This window comes from Oratosquilla oratoria, chromosome 26 (genome assembly GCF_046742065.1).
Source record: "Oratosquilla oratoria isolate Oo_2021 chromosome 26, ASM4674206v1, whole genome shotgun sequence".
NCBI lineage: Eukaryota > Metazoa > Arthropoda > Malacostraca > Stomatopoda > Squillidae > Oratosquilla > Oratosquilla oratoria.
Genome location: NC_134802.1, coordinates 48,673,701 through 48,684,292, shown reverse-complemented (window position 1 = coordinate 48,684,292; position 10,592 = coordinate 48,673,701).

Sequence of the window (10,592 nt, the reverse complement as noted above, 5' to 3'; positions counted from 1 at the left end):
TCCTCCCCCGTTCCCTCCTCTCTTCTCCCCCCCCTTCCCCCTCTCTCCTCACCCTCTCTCCTTCTTCTCCTCCCCTCCCCTCCTTCTTCTCTCTTCCCCCCCCCGTCTCCCCCCTTCTTCTCTCGCCTCCTTCTCCCTTTTCTTCTCTCCCCTCCCCGTTCCTTTCTTCTCTCTTCTCCTCATCTTCCTCTCTCTCTCCTTCACTCCTCGCGTCCCCCTCTCTCCTCCCCCCTCTCTTCTCTTTCCTCTCTCCCCCACTTCCCCCCTCCTCTTCCCCCCCTCTCTTCTCTTCTCCTCCTCCCCCCCACTTCCTCCTCACTCTTCTTCACCCCCCTCTCCTCCGTCCCCTTCTCTCCCGTCCTTCTCATCCTCTCTCGCTTCCGCTCTTCGCCTCCTCTTCCCCTCATCGCTCACCTCTTCCTCTCCCCCCTCTCTTCCCTCTTCTTCCTCCTCCCTCCCTCTCCTCTCCCTCTCCCTCTCTTCCTTCCGCGTCTCCCCTCTCTCTACTCTCCTATCTCTCTCGTCTCCCTCGTCACCATCCCTTCTCCTTTCGGTCTCTTCACTCTCCATCCCGCCCACCACTCATTTCTCCTCTCCTTCTCTTCCCTCGCCTCTTCTCTCCTCTCATCGTCCTCTCTCTCTTCTCTCTCTCTCTCTCCGTCTCCCTCCTCCTCTCTCCCCTCTCTCCTCACCTCTCACTCCCCCATCTCCCTCCTCCTCTCCTTAGCATTCTCACCTCCCTTCCCTCACCTCACCTCTCTCTCTCTCGTCCCCTTATCCTCCCTCCTTCCCTATCTCTCTTCTTCTCTCTCTCTCTCTCCCTCCCTCCCCCTCTCACTCGCCCAGCAGTCCTCTCCTCCTCCCTCTTCCCCCTCGCCCTCCTCTTCCCTCCCTCCGTCCCTCTCCTTCTCGCTCTCTCTCCTCGCTCTCTCCTCCTTCTCTCTCTCTTCTCTCTCTCCTTCCTCTCTCCTCCCTCCTCGCCTCTATTTCTCCTCTCCTCTCGCTCTCTCCTCCCTCTCCTCTCTTCTCCCCCTCTCGCTCTCCTCACTCTCTCCTCTCTCTCTCTCTCTCGCTCCTCTCGCTCCTCTCTTCCCTCTCTCATCGCCTCCCGTCCCTCCACTTCACTCCTCCTCCCTCGTCTCTCTCCTCCTCCCCCCTTCTCGCCACTCCTCTCTCTCCTCTCTCTCTCCCTCTTCCTCTCCTCATTTCTCTCTCCCTCCTCCTTCTCCCTCTCTCCCCCCTCCTCCTCTCCCCCTCCCTCTCTCCTCTCCCTCCATCCTCCTCCTTCTCGCGCACTCTCCTCTCTCTCTCTCTCCCCGTCTCTCTCCCTCTCTCCCCTCTCTTCCTCCAAACACCGCTTCTCTCATCACTCCCTCCTCTCTCCCCCTTCCCCCGGTCCCCCTCTCTCTCCCTCTCCCTCGCCCTCCCTCTCCTCTCTCGTCTCCGTTCCCTCCTCTTTTTTTTTTTTTCCACTCCTCTTCTCTCTCACCCCTCGTCCTCTCTCTCATCTCTCATCTCCCTTCCTCTCCTTTTCACTCTCCAACTCTCTCTCTCATCTCTTTTCTCTCTCTCAGCGTCTCCTCTCACTCGCTCTCTTCCCCTTTCCCATCTCTCTCCTCTTCTCTCCTGTCCCCCCGTCTCTCTCTCCTCTCTCCCTCATCTCTCTCTCGTTTTCCTCTCTCTCTCTCCTACCTCTCTCTCTCTTCTCTCTCTCCTCCCGTCTCTTCTCCCTCTCCCATCTCGCCTTCTTTTTTCCTTCCCTCCTACGCCTCTCTCTCCTCTCCTCTTCGCCTCTCATCCTCTCCTCTCTCCGCCTCTCTCTCTCCCCCCCTTCTCTTCTCTCTCGCTCCTCGTCTCTCCACTCTCCTCCCGTCTCGTCTCTCCTCTCCCTCTCTCTCCTTCTCGCCTCCTCCTCTCTCCCCTCTTTCATCCCCTCCCTCATCTCCTCTCTCCTCTCACCCTCTTTCCTCTTCCTCCTTCCAATCTCTCTTCTCCCCTCTCTCCTCCTCCTCTCCGCCTCTCTCCTTCCTCTCTCTCCTCATTCCTCCCGGCTCTTCTCTCTCCACTCTCTCTCGCATCGACTCCTCCTTCCTCTCTCTCTCTCCTCGTCCCCTCCTCTCTCCCTCCTCCTTCCCTCTTCTCTTCTCCGTCATCTCTTCCTCTCCTCTCTCTCTCCTCTCCCTCTCTCTCCTCTCCTCTCATCTCTCTCTCTCTCTCTCTTACTCTCCTCGCTCTCTCTCTCCTCTCTCTCCTCCCCCCTCTCTTCTCTCCTCCCTCTCTCATTCTCCATCATCTCCTCTTCTCCTATCATCTCCACCTCTCTCCTCTCCTCTCCTCTCCTACTCACCTCTCTCATTCTCTCTCGCATCTCCCTCTTTGTTCTCCCCTCTCTCGTCTCTCCCTCCACTCCTTCTCTCTCTCTCTCTCTCCCCATCATCTTTCTCTCTTCCTCCCCTCCTCTTCTCTCCCTACTCACCTCCACTCTCACCTCGTCACGCTCTCTCTCTCTCTCTCCTTTCTTCTCTCTCTCTCTCCTCTCTCTCCCCCTCGCCCTCTCTTCCACTCCTCCCTCTCACGCCTCACGTCTCCTCTCTCTCCCTTCTCTCCTCCTCCTCTCGTCCATCCTCCTCGTCCCTCTCACTCTCTCTCACTCCCTCTCCCCCCCACCTCTCTTCTCCCTCATCTCCTCGCCACTCCTCTCTCTCTTCTCCGTCTCTCACTCTCCGCTCTCATCTTCCAGCTCTCCCTCTCCTCTTTTTTTCCCGCTCATCTTCATCCTCTCTTCTCCTCGTCCTCTCTACCTCTCTCCTCCTCCTCCCGTCTCCAGACCTCTCTCCCTCTCTTCCTTCTCTCTCCCTCACTCCCCCGCTACCTCTCCTCATCACCTCTCCCTCACCTTTCGCCTCCTCTCTCTTCTCTCCTCTCTCTCCCCTCAACTCTCTCTCCCTCTCCCCCATCTCACATCTCCCACCATCTCTCTCTCGTCAACCCACTATCTCACTCCTCTCTCTCTCCTCTCTCCCTGTCACTCTCACACCTCTCTACTCTATCTCCATCCCGTCTCCTTCTCTTCTCACCTCCCTCCTCCTCATCTTCTCCTCCTCCTCCCTCCCCCACTACTCCCCCCTCCGTCTCTCTCCCCTCTCCATCTCTCTCACTCTCCCCTCCTCCTCCTTCGCTCCCTCTCTTCTCTCTCCCTCTCGACCTCTCGCTCCTCTCTTCCCCCGTCATCCACACTCCTCTCCCTACACCTCACCCTCTCTCTCTCGTCCCTCTCCTTCCCTCCCCCACTCTACTCCTCTCTCTACCCTCTTTACTTTCTCTCTTCGTCTTCGTCCTCTCCACTTCCCTCTCTCTCACTCCACTCTCTCTCCTCTCGTCTCTCCCCTTCCTCCTCATCCTCTCCTACCACCTCCCTCCCCTGTCTCTCTCCCTCAGTCTCTCTTCGTCTCTCCCTCTCCCCCCTCCTCCTCACTCCACATCCTCCCTCCTCTCGTCCTCCTCCTCTCCTCCTCCCTACTTCTCGCGTTCACCTCTCTCTCTCTCCCTCCTCTTCTTCTCTCTCCTCTCTCTCCGTTCTTCGTCTCTAACACTCTCCCTCTTTTCCTCCTCCTCCTCCTCTTCTCCGTTTCCTTCCTCTCCTCTCTCCTCCCTTTCATCTCTTCCTATCTCTCCCCCGTCCTCTTCTTCCCCTCCCCATCCCTATCTCTCTCTCTCTCTCCTCCTCGCACTCCTCACTATCTCACTCTCTCCTCTAGCTCCTCTCTCTCGTCTCTCTCTTCTCGTCTCTCCTCCTCCTCTCCACATCTCGTGCCTCCCTCTCTTCTCTCCCGTCTTCCATACCTCCCTTCTCTATCTCTCCTTCTCCCTCTTCATCCTCTTTCTACTTCTCTCTCCTCTCTCCTCCCCCCTCTTCTCCTCCACCCTCCCCTCATCTCTCTCTCCTCTCTCACCATCTCTCTCTCCTCCTCCATATCTCTCTCACTCTCTTCCTCATCACTCCCTTCCTCCTCCACCCTTCTCTCTCCCAGCTCTCATCCCTCTCTTCTTCTCCCCTCATCCCCTTCCCTCTCTCTCTCCTCCCTCTCCTCTCCTCTCTCGCACCTATCTCTCTCCTCCACTCCCTACTCTCTCTCTCTCTCTCTCTCTCTCCTTCCCTCTTCCTCACGACACCCCCCTCACATCTCGCCCTCTCTCTCTCACTCCCCTCATCTCCTCTCTCCCCTCTCTCTCTCTCTCCTTCTCCATCTCTCTCTCTTCTCTCACTCTTCCCCCCTCCCGTCTCCCCCCACTCCTCTTCCTCTCCTTCTCTCCGATCTCCTCTCTCTCTTCCTCATCATTACTCCTCACCTCCTTCACTCTCCTCACCTCTCTCCTCATCTCTCCTCTCTCTCCCTCTCTCCTCTCTCTCCCCTCCTCTCCCGTGTCGCTCCTTCTCCTCTCCACCTCCCTCTCTCCCCTACGTCCCCTCCTCTCTTCCTCTACTCTTCTTCTCTCTTCCTCCTCCTTCTCACTCTCCACGTCTCTCTCCCTCTCCCTCCCCTCCCCTCCCCTCCTGCCCTCCTCTCCTTTCCTTCCCTCTTCTCCCTCTCCCCTCTGCTCTCTCCGTTGCGTCTCTCACCTCTCCGTCCACCCCTTCGTCTCTCCCGATCTCTCCTCCCTCTCACTCTCTCAGCATCTCACTCTCTCCTTCCTCTCCCCGCCCTCTCCTCTTCACCTCTCTACACTCTAAGCCTCTCCCTCTCACCTCCCTCTCTCTCACCTCCCTCGCCCTCCCTCTCCATCTATCCCGCTCGCCCCTCCTTACACTCTCTCTCGCACTCCCCTCCCCTCCTCCTCTCTCCTCCCTCCCCCCCCTCTCCCTCTGCTGCTGACACTCATTCTCGCCTCTCCTCTCGTCTCCCCCCGGCCTCTTCCCTCCGCACTCTCACCTCTCCTATTCCATCTCCCCTCTCTCTCCTCTACTCTCTTCCTCTCTCCTCACTCCCTCCCCCAGTCACCTCGTCTCTCTGCTCCTCCTCACTCGCGCCCTCCGCTTTTCAACCCTCCTCACCCTCCTCTCTCCTCTCACTCTTCCCTCTCCTCTCCGTCTCCCTCTCTCTCTCCTTCTCTCTTCCTCCCTCACTCCTCCTCTCCCTCCTCTCCTCACTCTCCTCTCCCACTCCTCTCCCCCCTCACCCCTCCTCCTTCTCCCCTCCCTCTCACCCTCCTCCTCCTTCTCCATCCGCCCTCATCCTCCTCCCCTCTCGCCCCGCCTGCTCTCCTCTCACACCTCTCCCCACTTCTTCCCCACACTCCACTCCTCACCTCCGCCCCTCTCTCTCTCGCTACATATCCGTCTCACTCCGCACTCTCCCCTCCCTCCTCTCCTGCCGACCTTTCTCATCCTCCTTCTCTTCTCCTCTCCTCAGTCCTCTCCCTCTCTCCTTCTCCGTCTCTCCCTCTCGCTCCCCCTCCTCTCCTCTCCCCTCTACTCCCTTCTTCCTCCTCCTCTTCTCTCACTCTCTCTCCCCCTCCCCCCATACCCTCTCTCTCCTCATCCCTCTCCTTCCTCTCGCTCCCTTCCCCGTCTCTCCCCTCTCCTCCTCTACCTCTCTCCTATCCTCCCTCTCGCTCGTCCCTCACTCCCCCCTCTTCCTCTGGCTCCCTCCCCACCCCCTCCCCCAGTCCCTCCTCCCCTCCTCCTCTCTCCTCGGGACCCATCTCTTCACTCCCTTTCCCCCCCTCCTCCCTCCCCCCCTCGCTCTCTCCTCTCCTCCTCCTCATCTTCTCACCCTCGCTCTCCTCGTCTCCTCTCCTCCCTCCTCCCCTCTTCACTCCTCTCCCCCTCTCTACCCCCCTCTCCTACTCCTCCATCCGTCCCGCTCCCTCTCCTCTCTCACCTCCTCTCCTTCTTCGCCTTTTTTCTCTCCTCCTCCCCTTTTCTCGTCCCCACCCCTCTCCATCGTCCTCTCATCCCCATCCTCCCTCTTCTTTATCTCACACCTCCTCCCTCACCACACTACCTCTCTTCTCTCCAAACGCCCAACCTATCTCTTCCTCTCCTCTCTCTCTCCTTCTCTCCTGCCCCATTCCTCCCCTCTTCTTCTCATCTCTCTCTCGCTTTGCACTCCTCTCCGTCCTCTCTTCAGTTCTCCCGACTCCTCTCCTTCTCTCCGTCAACCTTTTCCCCTCCCTCTCCTATCTTCCTCTCCTCATCTTTACACCTCCTCTCTCTCCCTCCCCCTCTCTCACCCTCCTCCTCTCTCCTCTCTCCACTCACCCCCACCTCCTCCCACCACTCCTTCCCGTCATCTCCACTCTCCCTCTACTCTCCCCTCTCGTCTCGCTCTCTCTCACCCCTCCACCGTTCCCCTCCCTCGTCCCTCACCTCTTCACCTCCTCCTCTCATCTTCCTCTTCTCCTCCTCTCTCCTCTTCCCTCACCTCACGCTCCCCTCCCCCCTCCCCTCATTCCCCTCCTCCTCTCTTCCTCCTCCCTCTCCTGACTCCCTCTCCTCCTCCTCCTATCTCTTCTTTCTCTTCTCCCATCTCCTCATGGCATACTCTCCTCACTCTCCCCCTCGCCCTCCTATTCCCCTCCTCCTCCCTCAGGTTCCTCTTTTCCCTTCCCCTCTCCGCTCACTCTCTCTCCACTCTCACCTCTCTACCGTCTCCCCCTTCATCTCTCTCTTCCTCCTCCTCCTCTTCTCTTCTCCATTCCCCTCTCTCTCTCTCTCGCCTCCTCTCTCCCCTCGCTCATCTCTTCCGCTACTCTCTCTTTCTCTCCTTGTCCCACTCCTCCTCTCTCCTCTCTCAACATCATCACTCCTCACACTTCGTCTCTCCCCTCTCCGTCCCTCTTTCCCTCACTCGTCCTCCTCCTCTCCTCCCTCCTCTTCTCCCTCATCCCTCTTCTCTCTCCGCCTCTCTATTCTCTCCTCCTCTCTCTTCTCTCCTTCCTCCCATCTCTCGCCATCCTCCTCCCTCTCTCTCGACACCCGCTCTTCCCTCTCTCTCTCGGTCTCTCTCTCTCCCCTCCTCCCTCATCTCTATCTCTTCTCCGATGCTTCCAAATCTCCTCACTCCCTCCCCATCTCCACTCCCGTCTCCCTCCTGCTCTCTCCTCCGGCATCTCCCTCTCTCGACTCCCTCTCTCTCTCCCTCTCTCTCTCTCTCTCTCCCCCCATCCTTCTCCCCATCACTCCCTTCCTCCCCTCCACCCTTTCCCCGTCCTGGTCTCTCTCCTCTCCTCTCTCTCACTCCTCTCACTCCCGCCTCTCTCTCATCGACTCCCATCTCTCTCTCCTCTCTCTTCTCCCTCCACTCTCCGCTCTCCCTCTCTCTTCCCTTCTCTGCCTCCTCAACTCACACTCCCTCTTCCTTCCCCGTCACTCTCATCTCTCTCTCTCTCTTCATCCTGTCACTCACACTCTCCTCTTCCTCCCGTCCCTCCATCTCGCTCCCACCTCTTCTCTCACCTCCCTTCACCCTCTCCTCGCTCCCTCATCTTCTCCACCCTCTCTCTCCCCTCCTCTGCTCCTCTCTCCTCTCTCCCTTGCTCTCCTTTCTCCCCACCCCCTCTCTCTCTTCCCCTTACTCCCATCTCTCCCCCTCTACCTCTCTCCCGCCTCGCCCCCTTCTCCTCTCTCTCTCCCCTCTATACTCCCTGCTCTCTCTCTCTCCTATTCCACGCCCCTCTACATTCATTTCCTCGCACCTCCCCCTCCCGTCCCTCCCCTCTTCTCTCTCCTCTCCCTCACACCTCTTTCCTCCCTCCTCCTCGTCCCCTCCCTCGTCTCTCCTCCTCTCTCTCCTCTCTCTTCTCCTCTCCCCCCTTCTCCCTCCTCTCTTATCATCTCTTCCTCCCCCTCTCTCGCTCTCATTCCATCTCTCTCTCCTCGCTCGGCATCTCACCGCGTCCTCTCTCACTCTCTCCTCATCTGCTCCGCTCCTCCATCCTCTCCTCCTCGTCTCCCTCTCCCCTCTCTCCCCACTCCGTCTATCTCTCCTCGCCCCATCCCTCTTCCCTCTCTCTCCTCTTCCCTCTTCCTCCCTTCGTCGCCCATGTCTCTCGTCTCCTCGTCTCCTCCCTCCTCTCTCTAGCATCCTCTCCTCTCTCCACCGCTCTCCTCTCTCCTCTCAGAGTCTCTCTCAACTTCTCCATCCTCTCCTCCCCTCTCCCTCTCTCTCATCTCTCTAATCGCTCTCTCTCCTCTTCTCCTCTCACCTCCTCTCCGTTTTTACCCTCCCTCTCTCACTCTCTCTCTCTCTCCCCCCCTCATGCACTCTTCTCTCGATCCTCCCATCTCCTCTCTCTCACTCTCTCTCCTCCTCGTCGGACTCTTCTCTCTCAATCTTCCTCTCTTCTCATCTCTCGAGGACTCTCTCTCCCTCTCCCCTCTCTCTCTCTCCTTCTCTCCGTTTCTCCTCATTACCCTCGTCGTCTCTCCCTCCTATCCTCTCTCTTCACTCCCTCCTCTCCTCTCTCTCCTTTTCGCTCTCTTCCTCTCTCGGAACTCTCACTCAGTCTCACTCCTCATCCTCTTCCTCACTCCCTCCTCTTCCTCCCTTTTCGTCCCTCTCCTCTCGTCTCACTCTCTCAGGCCAAATACCCACCACTCCACACCTCTCTCTCTCTCGCTCTCGTGAGATTGATGAACTCTCTCTCCTCCTCTCTCCAACTTCTCCACTCACTCTTCCCTCGTCCCCCCACTCTCCTCTCACTCCTCCTCCTCTCCTCACCTTCCCCCCTCTCTCCTCTCCTCCCCTCTCTCATCCTCTCCTTCTCTCTCTAACTCTCACTCATCTCCTCTCTCGTCTCTCGCTCTCTCCTCTCTCTCTCTCCAATTCCTCCATCACCTCGCACTCTCTCTCTCTCCTCTCTCTCTCGCTCCTCATCGCTCTCTCTCGTCCCTCTCTCCCCTCCTCTACTCTCCTCTCCTCCCCTCCTCCTCATCTCTTCACCTCCCCTCTCTCCCCTCTCCACCTATCTCCTCACTCCACCAACTCCTTCTCTCACCTCTCTCTCTCTCCGCTCCTCTTCCCATCTCTCTCTTCCCCCCCTCTCTGCCTCTCTCTCTCCTCTCACGTCTCCTCCTCCTCTCTTCCCTCCTCTCTCTCTTCCTCCCCTCTCACTCCGTCTCACGTCTCTCTCTCTCTCCTCTCCTCATCTCTCACTCTCTTCCCTCTCGTCTCTCTCTCCCCTCTCTCTCGTCTTCCTCTCTTCATCTCCGCCCTCTTCCCTTCACTCCACCAATTCTGCTCCCCTTCTCTCCATCTCCTCCACTCCCTCATCTTCTCCGCTCTCATCCTCTCCCACTCCCTCCCATTCTCCCTCCTCGTCATCGTCCCCCTCTTCTCTCTCTCCGCCCCTCCTGTCCTCTCCCTCTCTCTCTCTCATCCTCCCCTCTCTCCCTTCCTCACATTTCCCGCATCTCACCTCTCGTCTCGGCTCTCCCCCTCACCGCTCCCTTCCTCCCCTCCATCTTCCGCCCCTCCGTCATCCCGCATCTCCCCTCACTTCGTCCCCACTCCTCCTATCTCATACCTCCCATCGACCCTCCCATCTCCTCGCTTCCTCTTCTCCTACTCTCCTCCTCCTTTCCCTCCTCTCATCCCCTCACTCTCCCTCTCCCTCCCATCCTGCCTCCCAACTCTCATCTACCCCCCTTCTCCCCTCTCCTCTCCTCTCTCTACCACTCTCTCTCTCCTCCTTCGTCGGTCCTTCTCTCTCCTCTTACCTCTCTCTCATCCTCTCTCGCCCCTCCTCCACTCCCTCCTCGTCCTCGTCCGTCTCTCCCTCTCATCTCCCCCACACCCCTCCACTCCCTCTCACCTCTCTCCCTACTCTCAACCCTCATCTCGTGACTCCTCGTCCCCTCCCTCTCTATCCGCTCCCTCGTCCCCACGTCTCTCGTCCTCTCCCTCGTCTCTCCCTCTCCCTCGGCTTCCTCCCCCTCCTCTCTTCCCTCCTCCCTCTCTTCTCCCTCCTCCCCCCCCCTCTCCTCCTCCTCCCCCTCTCCTCCTCCCTCTCTCACTTTCCTACTCCTCCCTCCCCCCTCCGTCCTCTCTCTCCCTCTCTTCGCCTCCCCTCCGCTTCTCTCCCACTCCCTACACCACCCCTCCCCCTCTCGTCGCTCTCCTCCCACCCCCTCACTCCCGTCACGCTCTCTCTCATCGCCTCATCCTCTCCAACGCACCCCTCATCCTCTTCCGTTCCTCACTCCCCTCCTCTTCCACCTCCCTTCCTCTCATCTCGTCTCACCCTCCCCTCCTCTCCTCTCCTCCCCCATCTCTCTCTCACCCCACCCTCCCCCACTCTCTCTCCTCCCCCTCCCCCTCCCTCTCCCCCCACCTCTCCATCTCTCCTCATTCATCTCCCTCTTCCTCTCCCTTTCCCTCTCACTCTCTCCCCTTTCCCCTCCTTCCCTCTCCTCCCCCTTTCCCCTCTCGTCTCTCCCCCTCCCCCCATCTCACGTCTTCTCTCCCCGTTTCCTCACTCCCCTTCTCTCACCTTTTCTCTCCCCTCACCGTTCTCGCCTCCGTCCCCTCCTCTCTCTCTTTCCCTCGCTCACTCTCCCCCCTCTCTTCTCCTCCCTCCTCTCTCCTCTC